Source organism: Hipposideros armiger, unplaced genomic scaffold, assembly GCF_001890085.2.
Source record: "Hipposideros armiger isolate ML-2016 unplaced genomic scaffold, ASM189008v1 scaffold_161, whole genome shotgun sequence".
NCBI lineage: Eukaryota > Metazoa > Chordata > Mammalia > Chiroptera > Hipposideridae > Hipposideros > Hipposideros armiger.
This window is the reverse complement of record NW_017731511.1, coordinates 2602301-2610223: the sequence shown is the minus strand read 5'-3', so window position 1 is coordinate 2610223 and position 7923 is coordinate 2602301. Positions and strand designations below refer to the sequence as shown.

The 7923-nt window shown below is 36.1% G+C and overlaps 1 long non-coding RNA gene across 10 annotated transcripts in view; it reads right to left on the bottom strand.

Moving 5' to 3' along the window:
* The window catches only part of LOC109387535 (uncharacterized), a 47767-nt gene that overhangs the window by 22251 nt on the left and 17593 nt on the right, over positions 1-7923 (bottom strand). Inside the window, exon 6 of one of the 10 annotated variants that reach the window (XR_002125018.1) lies at positions 3479-3564. The exons of 8 other annotated variants lie outside the window; for them this stretch is intronic. This is a non-coding gene — a long non-coding RNA (uncharacterized LOC109387535). Of the gene's footprint in view, positions 1-3478; positions 3565-5822; positions 5857-7923 lie in introns of those variants that run through there. One more of the 10 variants, XR_002125020.1, reaches the window with a different exon arrangement.

Sequence of the window (7923 nt, the reverse complement as noted above, 5' to 3'; positions counted from 1 at the left end):
TGGCCCGAGCTGAGCAGCCACTGAGCTGCCAACAGGTGGCAGGATGGCTCAGCTAAAAAAAAAAAAAAGACCCCTGGCATACTTATATTTTCTCTCCTAGGGCTCTGCAAATGTTTCTATAAGGACAGTCTGGATGAGTTCTGTGACCCAAATATTACTGATTACATACTACCACTAAATGTTCAACAGGCATGATATACAGAAATACATCTTACATATTTCTTACAATTTGACCCTATACTGCTTCTCTAACACAAGAACTGAAATCATCCTCTCCTGTAACAGCTGAGGCTTTACTATCATCTCTGCAGTTTTCCATTCTCAGGAATTTTCTCCCCAAGGTTCCCAGTATTCTGCAAGTACTCTCCAGCAGACCCATTCCATCAGTTCAACAGACATGCCCATACAGCTCCAAACCTCCACAGTGAGGTAGCTTTCATACAAATACCTCTACCAAAGAGAGAAAGTGTTATCTGATGGATGGTATTCATTGACTCTCATAATGTGTATGTGAAAGGAGCATGCAGGGGGATGTAGCCCTGGACATAAAATTAAACTAGGTTGCCATCTATCGATAAATATTTCAAACTTTTTGCTGCATTTAATACTTTCTTGTTATTCCACTCTTCTCTTTAGAACACAGACAAAAGCATTTCTTGAGTCAGACACTCTTGGTGTTATTTTACAAGAGACACTTAACCTGAGTCACTTTTTTGCTTCCCTATACAATACTCCCCCACTGCCTTACCCTGAAAGGAAAGGTATTTAATTATGTATATTCAGATCATAAATTCCTTGAGAGGCTATTTAGCATGGAGGCTAAAAGCACCATTTCTGGATCCAGATTATCTGCTTTCAATTTTTGCTCTGTCACTTATCAGTTTTAAGATCTTCGGCAAATTATTTAATCTTGCTGTCTCCCAGTGTCCTCATCTGTAAAATGGAGACAATAATAGTACCTACCTCATAGAGTTGTTAAGGGGATTAAGTGAGGATTATATCACTTGGATCTTACTCAATTGTACTTTCCTTGTTGCCATCTCTGACACCCTCCATATTGTTTGACATATGGTAAGCTTTCAGCAAATGCTGAATGAATGATCAAGTGCAAGATCAGAAATGATAGGAAAATAAGGATTCTCCCAGTCCATCAAGATGTCCCCAATAAACAGTACTTTTTGAATAACTGTATCTCTTTTATTGATATAATCTTATGTCATACTGGTGTTTCAGTTAAGACTTTAAATAAACTGCATTAGCCTCTGAGTCCCTCTATAGTCATGGCTTGGTGAAGAAATGGTCCAATCAAACTGACCTGCTACATGCTTCTCTTAAGTCATATGTCCTACTGTATGACATGGGCAAGAATGCACACAACCTTTCTTTCCAACTATTCAAAGTTCTCTGTGGGGGCCAGGTTCAGGAGATGTCACCTCCCCCATGGACTAGATAGCTTCCTGGATAACATCTCTCACAAACTAGAAGGATGCTAGTCTCAGCTGAATTATGCAAAGAGCAAACCAGTGGGAGCGTCCCATGAGCCAGCCTCATTCACAGTTGTCAGAAGGTACAGTAACACTTAGAATCAAAACTTCATCTAGACACTCTAGTTTAAGCCCTGACAACTCCTCTAACTACATCTCAGCTTTCGCTTTAGTGAAGCTACTCCCACTTCCCACTGTTTCTTAGAGGGTACAAAAAAATTCTTGTGTAAACCTTTGTACTTCTTAAAATGCCTAGTTGTTTTTTTACATATCAGATGGACACTTAATTATTTATAAACTCAATAATTAAAAGATTACACGCTTTTTCAAATACATATGTAAACACACAAGTATAACTTATCATTTGGATATAATATAATCCTTAGATAATAATATCAGCCATATAGTACATTACGTTAACATGTCACATTATATAATCCTTTTCTTTCTATTCTTTGGTATTGGATATTCTCAAGAAAGACCTTAATCACTATTTCCGTCTTTTGTTTCCCAAAGGGAACATCAACAACAGAAATGTCAGACTTAGTTAATACTGTGTCCTGAATGGGTAAAAAAAAGGTCTATGAAGCCTTTTTAGCTATAAATACAGTATTTGTACAGTTGCAGCATAAATAACCCAAATCCCCCAGACTCTTAATTTTATTTGAGGATAACTTTTCTTTTTCAAACAGGTTTTTATGAAATTATGATTTTCTAATATTTCTCTTTTAATTTTCCCTAAGATGAAGTAGCCAAATCACAACTGAAACAAATTATCCTTATTAACTCTGGAACAATGTGATGCTTTAATAAAACTTTAGTATGGGAGAAGAAATTACTTATTCTTGAATAATAACCTTTTTATTCTCAAGTGAGCCAAGTAGAGTTAAATCATGTCTTCTGGCCAACAGTGTCAGAGCTAAAGCACAGCTCTGAGAAGGACAATATAAAGAGGTGGGATAGTAAAGCGAATGGAGCAAAACATACAAGGAAAAGATGAGAGATAGAGGTGGATAAAAGGAAGGCACCCCCCTCAAGGATCAGCAGCTTCTTTAAATCCTGGTCTACTGATTAAACCAAGTTCATGGATGCAAAAAGTTATGAAGAAGGTAAAAAAAAAAAAAGGAATGGATGAGATAGAAAAGATTAGTGAGGGGGAAAAAAGAAAAATCCATCTGATGGAGAGCAAGACAGCATAACTTGAAATTGCCTTAGGTACTAAAGCTCACTGATCTATTCTAGAATCTTCGGCCCACTTGAGACAATAGCCTAGTTCTAGCCTAGTTCCACTCCAATTATGAGGACTTGTCCTTCATTTTTGATGGTCAAGAATTACAAGCGTTTTGTTTATTTTCATATATGAATTTATTTAAAACTATTATCTGCAAAAAATAAGCAAAATCCTTTATTTTCCTTCTACTTAATTATATTTATTCAGCATTACTCTCATTTCTTATATTTATCATGTTGTAAGTGAAAAAAATAGACTGTGGGGTTCTTACTATATGCTCTTTGAAATAAGCTTCTCAAAGACAAAAAATGAAAAGAATGGGCCCAAACAGAATCTAGACCACTTGACCTTGAGATTATTTACAGTAAAATATTAAATAAATTTAGTCAAGGGGATCAGAGACCAAACAATCAAGCACTAAATTAATTTAAAACATAGACATATCAATATATATATATTTGAGGTGTTATCACTAAACAATAAAATCATTATTAGGATCACTAAAGCTACTAGTCTAGTTTTGGGTTTTTGTTTCTTTTTCTGTGTGGATATTCAGCTAAGTATAAATTGTTTTAAAAAAAAATCTTGTGAAAAATATATTCAGGTAGACCTATGAAGAAACGTAGTGATTGAATTGGGAAGAGTAACACAATATGTAGTCCCATGAATTTTTCTCATGAATATTTTGGCAATTGTCTTAGCCCAGGCATCACAAAATACAGTAGAGTAGGTGGCTTAAACAACAGAAGTTTATTTTCTCACAGTTCTGGATGATGTGAAGTCCAAAGTCAAGGTGCTGGCTAGTTCTGTTCCTGGTACTGGTTTCAGATAGCCACCTTCTCACTATGTCTCCACGTGGCAAGGAGGATGGGGAAGAGAGAGAGAATCTCTTCTTACAAGGGCATTCATCCCGCCATGAGGGCCCCATCTTCATGGCCTCATCTAACCCTAGTTATCCAAAGGCCCCATCTCCAAATACCATCATATTGGGGTTAGGGCTTCAACATATGAATTTTGGAGGGACACTAACATTCAGTCCATAATGACAATTAAAACATGCTATAATATTCCAGTTCTGGGTAAGATGATATACTCATAAGCACACCTCACCCTGTCTTTCTCATTGAATGTAACTATAAATACTAGATAGAACACATGAAACAGCTATTTGAGGACTCTGGAAGGTAAACAGTAGCAGGTGGACTGGGGAAGACGACCAGAATTCAAAACACCACTGATTCAGCAGTGAGTTTCCTGCTTTGTTTTTCCCCCCACAAGAATCCCCCGGTCTAGACTTAAGCCTGAAACTCAGAATGGGCACCAGGACACAGACAGAGAAAACTCCCAGAGAAGCCTCTCAGTTCTGACTCAAGGAGCAGGAAAGCATCTCTTAATGCTCAGAGAGTGTCAGGGGAATCTAATGGGTTTTGTTCTTTTATTTGTTCCCTAGTGCCCAGGCCCCAAGAAATCCTGGCATTCAAACAGTGGCAATGATAACGATGGCAGTCGGGGCCCACAGGCATCAAAATTTCTGAGGGAGGGGAACCTTCCTCTATGAAAAAGCTGTGGCCCAAAGAGGATGAACATTAATAATGCCAGCTGCATTATTTTTCTCTATCTTTCTACTGACCGGCCGTGGACATGGCACAGACCCAGGAAGTATGCAGTAGGGCAGAATAACTAAAGCACTAGCATTTTGGCTATAGGTCTTAAAGAGGAAGACGGGGGAATCAAAAAGCATCAGAGATCATGGAGAGGGAGGAACTCAGGAAAGTAACAGATAAAGTTCATTATAAACTCCTTGTAGGAGAACAATAATTCAAATGAAGATTTCTCATCAGAAGCTACAGAGGATAGGTAGAATGAAGTGGAACAACTGAAAAGGCTGGAAAACAAAATCAAAAACAAAAAACCTCCTGTCAACCCAGAGTTCTAACTCCAGCAAAAATATCTTTCATAAATAAAGCTGAAATAAACACATTCTCAGGAAAGGAAAACAAAGAGAAGTCATTGCCAACAGACCTACTCTAAAGAATTACTAAAGGGAATTCCTTAGACAAAAGGGAACTTATACCAGAAGGAAAATTGGAACACCAGGAATAAAGGAAGATCAATAGAAATGGTAAATATCTAGGTAAATATAATAGACTATTCTTCTCTTGAGTTCCTTAAAATACACTTCACATTTGAAAGCAAAAATGACAACACTGTCTGATGGGCTCTTCAATGTATGCAAACACAATACATAAGACAACTACAACATAAAGAGGTATGAGGGTAAAGGGATCTAAATGATGGGAAGGTTTTCACATTCCACTTGAAGTGGTAAAATATTTTTATTCTAAGTAGATTATGGGAAATTAAAGATTCATATTTTAATCCCAAGAGCCAACATTAAAACATCTTTCACATATACATGTAGTCATAAACACAATAAATGAAATTCTAATGAAGTGTTCAAATATCACAAATGATGTAAGAAAGGGAGAAATAGAGAAAAGAAAAAAATAAAAAAGGAAACAAACAAAAAAATAAAATGGTAGACCTATATCCAAATACATTAATAACTACATTAACAGAAATGGTCTAAATATACCAATTAAACTACATACTGGCAGAATGAATACAAAGAGCATGACCCAGCTATGGGTTATCTACAAAAATCTCAATTCAAACATATTGATATAGGTATGTTAAATTTTTTTTTTCAGATTTTTATTGGCAAATTGGGGGATGGGAACAGCGCTGGGGAATTGGGGGGAGGGGAACAGACAAATTGCTGTCCTTTTGTTCTTCAGTCTAATTGTGGAGGACGTTGCTTCACTGGCCCAAGTTGGCACCATCACTGCGTTCTTCCCGGACGAGGCAGATCAGTTGCCGGCTTCTGGACGGCCGCTCACAGCAGCTGCTGGGCGCTCACGCTGGCTGCTGGCTACTCACGGTAGCCCATGGCAACCCACTGCAGCAGGGGCTGCAGCCTACGCCGTCCACTAGGACTCACAGCAGCCCAGCTCCAGGTTGAGCTGTTGTTCAGCATCTTAGCTGTGGAGGGCAGTGTCACTGGCCCTCATAGGTGGGATCCGAATGGGGGCTCTCTGGTGTCCCAAGCCAGCTCTTAACCAACGCGCCACTCGGCCGGCCCTGTTAAAATTTTTTTAATGGAAGAATATATGCCATGTGAATACTAATCAAAATAAAGCAGAAGTAGCTATATTAATACCAGACAAAATAAACTTCAGAGCAAAGAAAATTACCAGAGATAAAAAAAGGACATGACAAAATGCAGAAATCAAAAACTGATGGAACTGAAAGAAGAAACAGACAAATCCATAATTTTATTTGGAAACATCAACACTCCTCTCTCAGTAATGGATAGAACTAGTAAACAGATCATCAGCAAGGATATAGAAGAACTAAACAATAATATCAACGCAACTGGACCCAATAGATATATTTAAATTACTCCATCCAACAATAGCAGAATATATATTACCTTAAATGTGCATGGAACATTTAACAAGACAGGCAATATCCTGGATCATAACGCCAGTGAGAGAAAATGTGAAAGAATTGAAATCATACAATGGAATTAAATTAGAATTAAATAACAAAATAAATAAATAAATAAAATCTCCAAACATTTGTAGCCAACATACTTCTAAATAATCCATGAGTCACAGAAGAAGTCAAAAGGGAAATATAAAAATATTCTAAAGTGAATGAAAATGAAAACACAACATATCAAAATTTATGGGATTCAGCTAAAATAGTGCTTAGAGATAAATTCATGGCATTAAAAGCTTATATTAAAAAACAAGAAAGATCTCAAATCACTGATCTTTAAAAAATTCTTTAAAAAGAGCACAAAAGCCCAAATCAAGCAGAAGGAAGAAATTTTAAAAAGCTTAGGGAAGAAATGAATAAAAACAGAAAATACCAAAAAAAAAATTAATGAAATGAAAAACTGGTTCTTTGAGATCAATAAATTCATAAACCTCAATGAAATTCATATATCTTAACAAAGAAGGGATACAAATTATGAATATCAGAAATGAAAGAGAGGGTATCACTACAGGCCCTGTAAACATTAAAAGGATAAGGAAACACTATAAACAATTCTACATGTATAAATATGACAACATAGGTGAAATGAATTAATTTCTTAAGAAAAAACTACCAAACTCATAAAGGAAAAAGCAGATTACCTGAAGAATCCTATAACTATAAAGAAATTGAATTCATAGTTTAAAAGCCTTTTAAAATTTTTTTTCCAGGCCTACATGGTTACATTGTATAATTCTATTAAACATTTAAAGATGAAATGATACCAAGTCTACACAAACTCTTTCAGAAAATAGAAGAGAAAGGAACACTTCCCAACTTCATTTTTATAAAACCCTGATACCGAGGTCAAAGACAGTATAAGAAAACTATAGGTTAATATTTCTTATAAACATCGATATAAAAATGAAACAAAACCTTAGCAAATTGGGCCCAGAAGTATTTAAAGAACATTATACACTACAACCAAGTGGGACTTATCCTGAAAAGGCAAGACAGCTTCAATATTTGAAAAATTAATCCATGTAATTTCTATGTCAATAGATTAAAGAATAAAAACTACAAAATTATATAAATTGATGCAGAAATAGCATTTGAAAAAATTCAACATCCATTCAAGATGAAAAAAAAAAATCTCAGCTAACTAAGATAAAAGGGAACTTTCTCAACCTCATAAAGGTCACGTACAAAAAGCCAACATCTATTGTAGAATCATTCTTAGTGGTGAAAGACTGAATGCTTTCCCCGTAAGATCAGGAACAAGGCAAGGATGTCTTCTCTTACCATTATTATTCGACATTATACTAGGATTCCTAGCTAGTATAATAAGGCAAGAATAAGAGATAAAAGCCATATAGGTTGGAAAGGAAGAAATAAAAATGTCCCTATTTGCAGCTGACATGATTGAAACCAAAAGAGGTGACTAAAAAAATCTCCTTTAACTGAGTTAAATCAATTCACAGGACATAAGGTAAAAACACAAAAATAATTTTATATCTGTATACCAGCAATGAACAACTGAAACTGATATTTAAAAAATAATGCCATTTTGGGCCGGCCGAGTGGCGCGATGGTTAAGAACTCGCTTGGGATGCCAGAGGGCCCCGGTTCGGATCCCACATATGAGGGCCAGTAACACTGCCCTCC